General features: G+C 34.5%; 1 protein-coding gene across 1 annotated transcript in view; it reads right to left on the bottom strand.

The window, feature by feature from the left end:
* Positions 1 to 10246, bottom strand: part of LOC308687271 (apoptosis regulator BAX) — a 423052-nt gene extending 412806 nt beyond the window's left edge. Inside the window, exon 1 of the mRNA XM_081359663.1 lies at positions 10204 to 10246. The gene's annotated coding sequence lies outside the window, so the exon portion shown is untranslated. The remainder of the gene's footprint in view (positions 1 to 10203) is intronic.
* Between the last annotated feature and the right edge of the window lie 1361 nt (positions 10247 to 11607).

Genomic DNA, 11607 nt, shown 5'->3' with positions numbered 1-11607 from the left:
GGAAAAGAGCAAAGCAAACCTCCATGAGCAATGGAATGCTGTTATCAGGTAAGATTACTTGAGCACACACTGAGTTTTTCAGACCCACCTGCTCTACTGATAAACTGAGTTAATGCATGTTTGCTCTGTCAACTTTGTCAAGCTCATTTCCTTGAAATCCATATCAGGAATCTGATCCTTTTAAAGTCAATTTTCTCCTGAAGGATGCACAAAAAAAGTTGTAAATTCAAGGCAAAATGATGCATTCAGGTTTTTAAGTTCAAGTCTTAATCGTCCTTAATGAAGGCAATTGCAGATTTCTTTTGGTAACAAAAGATTGACAAACAACAACAAAAGTTTAAATATATTCTTTATGTACATCTCAATCATCTAAGTTTTATTTCCCATTGTCATGTGCGCAACATTGCAAAAAATGCTTTTCTTACTTAGTATTTTTGTCTTGTTTCCAGTCCAAATATCTAAAAATTCTTAAATCAAGATGCATTTACTAAAGTAGTAAAAGGCCATAAGATATTATGTCTTGTTTTCTGTGGAAATAAATCAAAATGAAGTGAGTTGTTGCTTAAAAAAAGCAAAATTATCTGCCAGTGGGGTAAGAAAAATGATCTTGTTTCTGTTTGAATTAAGGTTATTTTTCTTACCCCATTGGCAGATCATTTGGCTTTTTTTTAAGCAAAAACTCACTTAATTTTGATTTATTTTCCCAGAAAACAAAACATAATATCTAATGGCATTTTACTTTTCTGGAGAATGCAACTTGATTTAATTTTGTTTAAAATATTTGGACTGAAAACAAGACAAAAATACTAAGTAAGAAAAGCATTTTTGCAGTGTATTTTTCCATAGAGAATATTTGTCTAATCAGAAACAGAGCATTATTTGATAGCAGACAGTCTGTAGGGCCAGCTGTTTCCAACCGTTCAGAAATATACTCACAAACACATCTGTTTGCAGCTGTGACTGATCATCAGGAGAAAAAAACCCCCACTGTATTCGATCACCAGATAAATAATTAACAAATCCTTGATGCACTTCTATTCACTGAAGGCGTCTGACACATCTCGATCCCTGTCAGGATTTATGAAAAAAGATCAATGCCTAACAAAGAGAATTCAATACTTATTAATATGTAAAGATTTCAGTATAACAGAATGGGAACATACTTTTTTTCTCATTTCATTCTTCTAAGAGCTACAATAAATGTCATAGTGTATTAAATAGTTAAATGTATTAGTAGACTGTTAGGTTAGGGTTCTTCCCTCACATTAAAAATAAATAAATTACACATTGATGGTATAACTGTAAGCCCGTTTATCGGTACAAATGAGGGTTTCTGCCAGTACGGGTGAAGGTCTTCTGACTCCATTTTATCACGACCTCAAATTTAAGTTAGATTGCCAATTGGTTATTGGTCAGTGATATAATAGTTTAGCAATACATTTCATTGTTCTATTTAACTCTTTACCTATTTAATAGTTCATATTAGGAAGTGATGTCACTCAGAGGTCCTCACGCCTTGTTTAACGTGGGTCTCACGATCACAATCTCGCCAGCTTCGATCACTAAACAGAGGTAATTGCTATACCTGAGATCGGTCACATTCACACTTACACAATCAAAGATAGGACTTTGGTATAGCCCATAGACTGTAAAAAAATATGGACGTAGTGTCCGTGACGTCACCCGTAGGTTTCTGAAGAGCATTTTTGAAGCCTAAAGTGGGCGGAGCCGGCCGTCGCCATCTTGGCCTTGCGTCACTCCCGGATAACAGAAAATAGACAAACAGGCGGGGCGTGAGTGGAGCTGAGGAGCCTGGCTATCTGAAATCACCTAGCTCGACGTGATCGAGTTAGCTGATGATGTAAAGCCAATTAAACGTTCCTATTTTTGCCCTTCGAAATATTATAATAGTTAAAAGACATGGCAACAAGTGAGACTGTGTATTACTTCGAGAGTGTTTGTGTGTGACAGTGATTTATGTGCATACATGTCCGTCACTCTTTCATGGTCCGTCAGCGCGGCATCGCTCAAGTTCGTAGAGAGCTTATTCAGTCCATTTTAAATTCTGATGTTGGACGTCTCTCAAATGGGTTATGGTTTAACCGTTAAACCATAGATATATTGCCTTTTAAGTGCAAGTAAATGCGCTAGAAAATCCGCGCTCATTCACGGACGGAGACAGCGCCGACGCCCGCATGATTTCATCTGACTTCGGTAACTTACATAAGCATATTATAATCCATCTGTTCCATGGGAGCAGAACGAACGAGCATTTATTGACGTTTTAAATTTGAAAACCCCAAAAAGCAACGAAATTGTCAGACATCCATTAGTGCAGGTTCACGGAGGAAAACAACTGAAACTACAGCGCTGGTTGTTCTCTCGAACGATAACGACGGAATCCAAAGACGTGGGCTTTGTAACGTTACCCAAGTATTAAATTGTATGAAATAATAATCCCGAAAAAAAGCACAAACACTGCAGAGATGGAAAGTTCAGCAGCTAACATTGCTGAGGTGAAGTGACTGCTAGTAACAGCAGACAAACATGATATATATTATAACACAATACATATTGATGTATTGTTCTAATTTATTACTGTGAAGCTGCTTTGATACAACCTGTGTTGTGAAAAGCGCTATATAAATAAACTTGACTTGACTTGACTTGACAAACAGCTAGCACTGACAGCGGCAATCCATCTGTCACTCAAGTGGCTTGGCCACACCCTTAAATTTAAATATTAATCAACTAAACGGACGAGTTATAAAATAATTCACCCCCCTCACAGTTGTTATGAAGGGCAAAATTAGCTGTATAGACCAAATCCACATACAGACACCAGGCTTTAAATACGTTTTTTTCTGCTGTAAAATTTGGCATTTTAACATGGGGGAGATACAGATTTGACTCACTTCTGACAACAGCCTCAAGCGGCCAGTCAACGAATTGCAGTTTAACTCACTTCCGTGTTGGTTTCAAGAGAGAGACGGGGAGGTTGCCGCTTGGTATAGCCCCATTGACACTTTCACCCATTTTCTCACGCACAGAAAAATCGCGAAGCAAAGAGGACACGGAGACCAACAGACTAGACAGAGCAGGTTAAAAATGATATATATATAAAAAAAACTCAGCTCTCAGATTCTGTCAATTTTATTGCGAAATTCAAACAATAAACACCGTTTTGGCGCTTGTAAATTTGACGTGACAGATCCCTAGCGGAATACTCTAGCCTAGATCCCTATACCCTCATCTCTAGCCTATAGCTAATAGTAAATAAACACGAACACTGTTGAAAGAGACAGTACAACTTACCGAAATGTATATTCCTCATACATGATATTGATCAATCAGTATTTTTCATCAGCGGAAAGGGGTCAATAAAACAGCTGGAGAATAATTATGTCACATAACATTTACCTCAGGAAAGCCATTAATGACCATAATATGGGCTATAGCACGTTAGCTGGCTAGAAAAACAAAAAGAGCTATAGAGAGGATTTTGCTAAATATGTGTACTATATTACATATTAATTATATTTTTACTTGACATATTTTACTTTTACTTGTTATTATAATAAAAAAACGCATCATATTTACCTTAAATAATACCAGCTGATAGGGCTCTCTGTATGTTTACAGCATTAGGTGAGGTTTTTCTTTTCTTGAGAAAAATTAAGGCCTATCTTGTGTACCTAATATTTATCCAAATGAGTCAATATTAAATCAAATTACAAGAATTTAATTTAATTAAAATCATAAAATTCAGTTTAGTTACTAAAATGTTTTGACAATCACAATACACTTATCACAATTAAAGTAACGTTTACTTCAGTAGAGGTATGGCCACTACTAAGTCAACCAACTTTACTTGTCTTATAATAGCTTTGAATTGGCCATGTCATGGTTTCCCATGTGCACTTATCTTAAGTAACATTAAATTAAAACAGAGGTAGCCTAAGACACACACAGATTTAGGTTGGTCAAGCACTTTTGCTGCCCTAAACGGAAATTCACTTCTTGTCTTTGCAAAACACGTACACTTGAATTAAAGCCAAATATTAGTCATCACTAATCTGCTTGTAGGGTCACAAAACAACAAATATCCCTTCTGGAAATCACTTTTGGTGGACACTTAACACTTTTTTTGATTCAGTCAAATTTTTACATTGTTATTTATTTTGAAGCATATTGGAATAAGATGTTTTCTTGGCTGTTGTAACTGGTTTGGAGGAGCAGTGTAGGGACTGGCATGACATATGGGCTTCCTCTGCTAGAGCTCCTCCAGTCCGATTGAACAGGTGTTACTGGCGGGGAACATCTCAACAATAATGTGATGAGCACCGACTGGCAGCGCTCCCTCCTCACTGGGTCTCAGAGCCAGAACATACAGCGCTCTGCCAGGCAAGGCATGATGCCACCGCAGAAAGCAATGCCAACGTCCTCATAAATGTTGCATTATGGGTTCATGCATTCTCATGCTGTATTGAGGGTCTAACATAAAGTTTTATGAATGCTGATATGCACATAATGATGTCCCTGTTTGATTGGAATTGAGGAAGCCATCATGACACAGAATGTTTGTTTTGAATTTGAATCTATAGGAGGGAGCATTTACAGTTTTTCTCAGTCGCTTTGGTGCATTTCTCAAATCATCCTTAATATTTGCAAAGAAGTATGTGAATTCTCAAAACAATTCGTACAAACAGCACCACACATTGGCTTACCTGCAAAAGCCTGTAACTTACTCAAAATCTTTAGTTCATCTCTCAAAAAAGTATTTATATCAATGAACATATCAGTGCCATCAGAATGAAAAGTCCTCGTGTCATTGTTCACAAACAAGATCATATTGACTATCTTGTTCATGAACAATGGTGTCAGGACTCTTCATCTTGATGACACTGACACTTTCATTGACATGAATACTTGCTTTTGAGGAATGGGCTATCCATTTTGAGCAAGTGACACGCTTTTGCAGGTTATCAACTAGGTTTTGCAGTTTGTACTAATTGTTTTGAGAACTGCATTAACTGTTGTGCAAATGTAAATAGTGATGTGAGAAATGCACCAAAGCGACTGAGAAAAACTGTAATGCAGTTCACAAACCAATTAGTACAAACTGCAAAACCTAGTTGATAACCTGCAAAAGCGTGTCACTTGCTCAAAATGGATAGCTCATTTCTCAAAAGCAAGTATTCATGTCAATGAAAGTGTCAGTGTCATCAAGATAAAAAGTCCTGACACCATTGTTTATGAACAAGATAGTCAAATGGCTTTGTCATGTTTTCATTATGACAGTTTAGAGTAAAAATGTTCAAGACAGCACTATATACTATTCGCACAGCCATTTGAAAAACACAGTAAAGTTACACATTACTGTATTTAGTGAGGTAACTGAGTACAAGACACTGAATATGTATGTTTCACATTTTTACTGCATATGCTCTTTGCAATTCTAATTTGTTCACAGCATTGTGCAAAAGAAAAAATACACCCTTATTTATAACAAACAAACTCCCTTTGGGTAGAGCTGTGCACAACTGTACACAATATCGCAGTACATATTGGAACTGAACATACAACATACATAGTGCTGTAATCATTCATGCACATCCAGACGTTCCTCATCAGTAAAAGCTGCGATTCACCTGAGAGAAATTGTTCAATTTAGGAGACATTTTCAGAAAAAAAAAAAAAAAAAGATTTAAAAAAATGTGTAAAATTTGCTTGACAGATTTTGACAACTAGTTCAACATTTTTGTATGTAATGACTCAAGCAATGAAATGAGGACTATTAGTTTTATATGGAATGACTATTCAGCATTCACAAGTATAGTTAATTTTGACTGACATGACATAAGCAAATGATAATGTTATAAAACAGCAGAGAGTTGAATGAAAGCAATAGATGCATGTCCAAAAGCATTTGCAATTTGTTGGAAGGAATGAGAAACTGCTACTATGATGTGCACAAATGACTAAATGTTGTGGAGGTTGAACTAACTGTTGTGCAAATAAATAGTGATGCGAGAAATGCACCAAAGCGACTGAGAAAAACTGTAATGACTTATAGTATAAATCATTAAATGCAAAATAAGTCTTATACAGTGAACTAATGACTAGATGTTTTGAGGGGTAAGACTATTGCACAGAGAACTATTTAATACATTTGAGCAACATGGCATTAGCAACTGATAATGTATGAATCACTTGCATGAATGTACCAAAGCAATGGCAACTTGTTCAAAAGAATGAGAAACTGCTTTTATGTTGTGCACAAGTAACTAGATGATGTGGAGGTTGAACAGGTAGTTTTGAGAATTTCATTTCTGATCTGAGAAATGCACCAAAGCGGCTGAGAAAAACTGTAAATGAGAATGTAAGTAGAAATAAAAATAGAATTTTGAATTGTATTCTGAAACACAACAAGAATACCAATGTTCTCCCTGGGCAGGTGTTCATCTGAAGACATTAACCCAACGCTATCTCACTACCAATTCATGCGTATTTTCCACTGCACACGACAAACGACAGCCGTTGGACCGGAAGTCATTCATTTGCATTGGAAAGTAGTACGGAAGCTGTATGGAGTTACGATCATATGCGTATGCATGCGGAAATTTCAGATCCAATATGAGCTTCAGATACGAAATATTTGAACTTCTGCGGCTAGACCTTATGCGACCGGCCGAGCGGATGTGATGTATTCTAAAATGGCGGTTATTAATAATTATGGCAGAAATAATTATTTTATAATTGTTAAATTAATATTTATGTTGATTAGCTCTATAAAATCTACTATGTTTTTATTTTAGATGTATTTAGGGTCATTTGTTTTGTGTGGATATATTCATACACGCATTACATTCATTAAAACTATTCATTTTACCGAGGTAACGGTTGCTTCACGACTAGTTTCAAAGTTGCGTGCGACTGCCACTAGGGGGCGAAATGCGACAATCGTATGTGAATGTCGTGTGCAGTGGAAAGGCGGCTTAATTCGAACGACTTCGTACGATTTGCCTAAACCCCAGTGACGGGGGGAGATTTAGGGGCGTGGCAAAGGGTAGGTCTTTCGTACGAATTCATAGGAATTGGGCAACTCGAATAATACTTACGATTTAGAAAAATACGAATTGCAGTGAGATTGGGTTGATCCTTCTCTTTAGTTTTACCGAAGTGTAAGTGTTTTTTTTTACACTTTATTTTGATGGTCCACTTTAGACATTCTACTAACTATTAGTAACTTTGAAACTACATGTCAACTATCAGTCATGTATTAGACTGCAGTAAACTATTAGTAGACTGTTAGGGATAGGTGTTAGTGTTCGGATTAGTAGAATTAGTTGACATGCAGCTGCACAGTTACTAAAGTGAACCATCGAAAGAAAGTGTTACTATTTTTTTTTTTTTTGTCAAAATATACTTTTACAGCTCTTTACTTTTTATTTCATTTGCATTATGCTGCTTATTTTGAAATAATGTTTTTATTTTATTAATTTTTAATATATATTCTTTATTTTATAGAAATATCTCTTTGTTGTTATCGTTTTAAAGGTGCTGTATGTAACTTTTTTTATAAAATGAATCCTTTTTTTATTGCCCGTCTGTGAAGGGGTTGTAATCACACATTACATTGATCCACTTTTCGTGTTTTGCTATTACCTCTGAAGGCCAGTATTCCTATTTTTATGTGTAGTCTCCGGGTCGGATTTTCTGCGAAATCCACCGGATGTGACGTGCATGCGCTCTCCCGAGCCTACAGTCTATTGCAACTGCACTGCAGCTAACGACATGGAGTCTGATAACACCAAAAAACGACCTGCCTCCAGCACAACACAGACTCCAACACAAACTCCAACACAAACTCCAAAAAAAAAAAAAAAAAAAAAAAATATATATATATATATATCTGCTGAAGCTCGTCAGGCCAAACGTCAATCGGATCGACTCAGGACGAAAACACGGATCAACATCGGCAGAGCGTTTGAATTATGGAGAGACCTCCGTTTTGAAATAGCAAGGTAAAATATAACATACATAAGACATGAAATGAATACAAAAGACTGTTCCATGATAACAAAAAGCAGGTGCTTTAGGATGTAACTTTTATTTTATGTACTAGATCTACTGTCTAACGTCACTCATCCCACTACTATCATATTGTTTATAATACACATTTCCAGACATGTTCAGTACAGTAATATTACTTCCTACTGTCTTATTGTTACACTGAAATTGTCCAGTCTAGTTGACTAACCGTTTTCGTTTTCATTCATTGACCTATGTTGACATTGCTGATTGTGAAAGATACACAAATAGTTAGTAAAATAATGCTAGATAACACCACATGTCGGCAAAATACAGTCGATGTAACGTTATCATGGTACGAGCATGGAGCATTAGTTCTACGTCAAGCTGATAAAAGTAGCCTATTATGGTAATGTTGCAGTGGGAGTTTACATGAGTTTCCAGCATGTTGTGTGATGCTTTCTCCGTTGTGTTGAAAGTCTCAGTGTGGCCGCCGGTGAGTTCGCGCTCTTGAGTTTGAGCACGCGCACGAGCACTGTTGTTGCAATCTGAAACATCACCGCTAGAGGCCGCTGGATCCTACATACAGCACCTTTAACTTTCAGTGATTACAGAAAAACGATGCATTTTGGCTGTTGTTCAGCTGAAGTCAGTTGGTAAGCCAAATTATTCTCCGACACATAAAAAATAGAAATTCTCATTGGTGGAATCAGTTATTCAGGACATTAAATAACGAGACCCTCTCCAAAGTGCCCCTCATCCATTTTCTCTAGCCAATTTATTCTGCCCATCATCTGTAGTGTGTAAGTCAGAGAGAGGCTGTAATAAAGCAGGCTGTTCGTATTCCACAGACAGAGCGATTGCAGGTAGCAGACAAAACCAATCACCATAATGTGTTATTCATCGCCTCAGAGCTGTTCAATGCAAGGCCACAGCGTGATACAGACACACACCTGATGCACAGACACATACACACACACACACCGTTTTATAAATCCAGCACATTTTTTAGTTTTCACAGCGGTTGTCCATTTTGGCACAATGTTCACTTTTTCTTCCACAACAGACTGGCTAGTGATTTTATAACAAGCTTTGTAGAAAGAAATAATTAGCTAACAAAGGCCTAACACAGCTAATTATGGATGCACTGCTATAATCTGACTTAGAGCAGTGAATACTCAGGTTGCAATCTAGTAAACATATGAATAAAGTCATTGTTCACAATCATGAGGGTCCTTTTTTTCTGTTTGTGGTAATTTCATCCGGTTAAGACGAACGAAAAATATTCATGTTGACTTAATTAAAAAATTTTGGTAAACCAAATTTTTTAAAAATTACATTGATTACATTTAATGAAATTAAGCTGGAATCATTTCTATGAAGGGTTGTGTTGTGTATGCTCATTTTAATTAATGAAATTGAACAAAGAGCTAAAATCATTTTTTTGAGTGTGGAAAATGTATTGAAAAACTTAGAAACTTTTTTATTTTATTTTATTTTATTTTAAACTAATTTATTTTATATTATATTTTGTTTAACATTTTATTTTATAATTTGTTCTTATTTTCATTTTCTGTTTTATTTAATATTATTTAATATTATATATCATATTTTATTTTATATTATATTTTGTTTTGTATTCTATTTTTTATTTTGTTCTATATTTTATTTTTATGTTTATTTTATTTAATATTATTTCATATTATATTTTGTTTGATATTTTATTTTATAATTTGTTCTATATTTTATTGTTTTCTATTTAATTTTTATTTAATAATTAATGTTATCTAATAGTATATACAGTATCATATTCCATATTTTATTTTATATTTAGTTTTGTATTCTATTTCATATATTTTTATATTGTATTGAATATGTTATTTTATATTTGATATTGTTTTATATTTTATATTATTTTATATTATATTATATTTTATTTTATATTTTTTCTATATTTTATTTTATTTTACATTTTATTAATATTTTATTAAATATGTTTTATATTTTAGTTCTGATCTGCAGCACACAGGTCAAATCTGTCATCTATAAATGAACGTAATCTGGCAGTTTCCATTAATCTGTTTGGAAAGTCCTATATCTTCTGGTTACATCTAATTAAGTTCATGACCCTGGATTCTCAGCAGAGGGAGCTTGTCCTCCCAAGGCTACCCTCTGGGCTTCTTCATAATTGGGTCACACTTAGCTTCCTCCCGCCCGAAAACGGGCGAAGCCTTAAAATTGTACTTAACTTTGTCCTAGGATAACCATTCAAATATTGTTTTGTTCTATAATGTTTTCTGATTATTATATAGAATTTTTAGAATTTTTTATGATACTTTGCATTAATTATGTAATTTTTATGAGCTATTTTTTCCATTAGAATTAATATATATATTTTTATTTTTATTTATTTTATTTTATTTTTCAATAAATGCAACATTTCACATCAAATTAGAGTGCAGGCCTAAAAAAAAAAATATTTCAAGTGAGAAGAGCGCCACCTAGTGGCTTCAAAATCTATTAATTTGTGTCATGTCCTATAACCGCCCATAGGCGGCCTATAGCTTTTTTATTTATTTATTTGATTTTTTCCCATTCGGAAAGAAAACAATTTATTACTAATCAACCACTGAATGGAACAACACAAATTATATATCATTTTAAATCTTAGAATCTCAGCTTTTTAATGCATCTAATTAAATGTATTAATTCCTAACGAGTGCTGAGTAATCCCTCTAGAACCAAGTGTACCGCCAGCAGGCGCCACCTAGCTGCGAAAATATTTATTACCATATTTTTCAAAAATCTTGCCTTGATAAACACAAAGTGGATGTCATTTGAAAGCTTAGAGTCTGAACTTTACAGTGAATGTATCCACTTTGAAAAACTCTTAAGTATTGCTGAGTTATTTGCTGATACATAGAATTTCTCTTTTTTTCATAATCTATAAAATAATGTACTGCAATGTGTCAAAAACATCATACAGCTCATGAAACATTCTCAGATAATTGAAAATGGCACTTCATTTTTTACAGCATATTATTACAATTAAAATGAGCCCAAAATTAACATAATCTATTGCTTTTATGACAAGATATTCTTCATGGAGAAAAAATTGCCCATGAGGGGGTGTGAAAGACTGTACAAAAAGGCTGTCTCTTTTCAAAATGCTGTAATTTTTGATTCCTTTATCCAAAAATTATTATTTTTTTATCCAGATGCAGCTAACATGTAGGGGGACTTCACTAAAAAAGAATTTTCCTCCTACCTTATTTCCTTCCTGAGTTATTCCATGACAAATATGAAAGATATGCAAAATCATAATAAAAATTATATATATATATTGTCTTTTATCCACCGTTTCTTGGCGGGACAATGTCCAAATGTAATGTAATTTATATTTTCAAAAAATTTAAAAAGAGTTCTTTCAAACGATACCTACCTTTTGACTCTCCTTGCTATAGTTTTGGAGTTATTATGATTATATCATTTTTATATAGTTTGGGGCAAAATTTGCTGTTTCAGTCTTACCAGTTCATTTCTCTGTGTGTGTGTGTGTGTTTGTGTGTGTGG

Source organism: Scardinius erythrophthalmus (genome assembly GCF_964197995.2).
Source record: "Scardinius erythrophthalmus genome assembly, chromosome: 2".
In the NCBI taxonomy this organism is placed as follows: Eukaryota; Metazoa; Chordata; class Actinopteri; order Cypriniformes; family Leuciscidae; genus Scardinius; species Scardinius erythrophthalmus.
The sequence above is the reverse complement of the archived record's forward strand: the minus strand, read 5'-3'. Positions and strand labels throughout refer to the sequence as shown.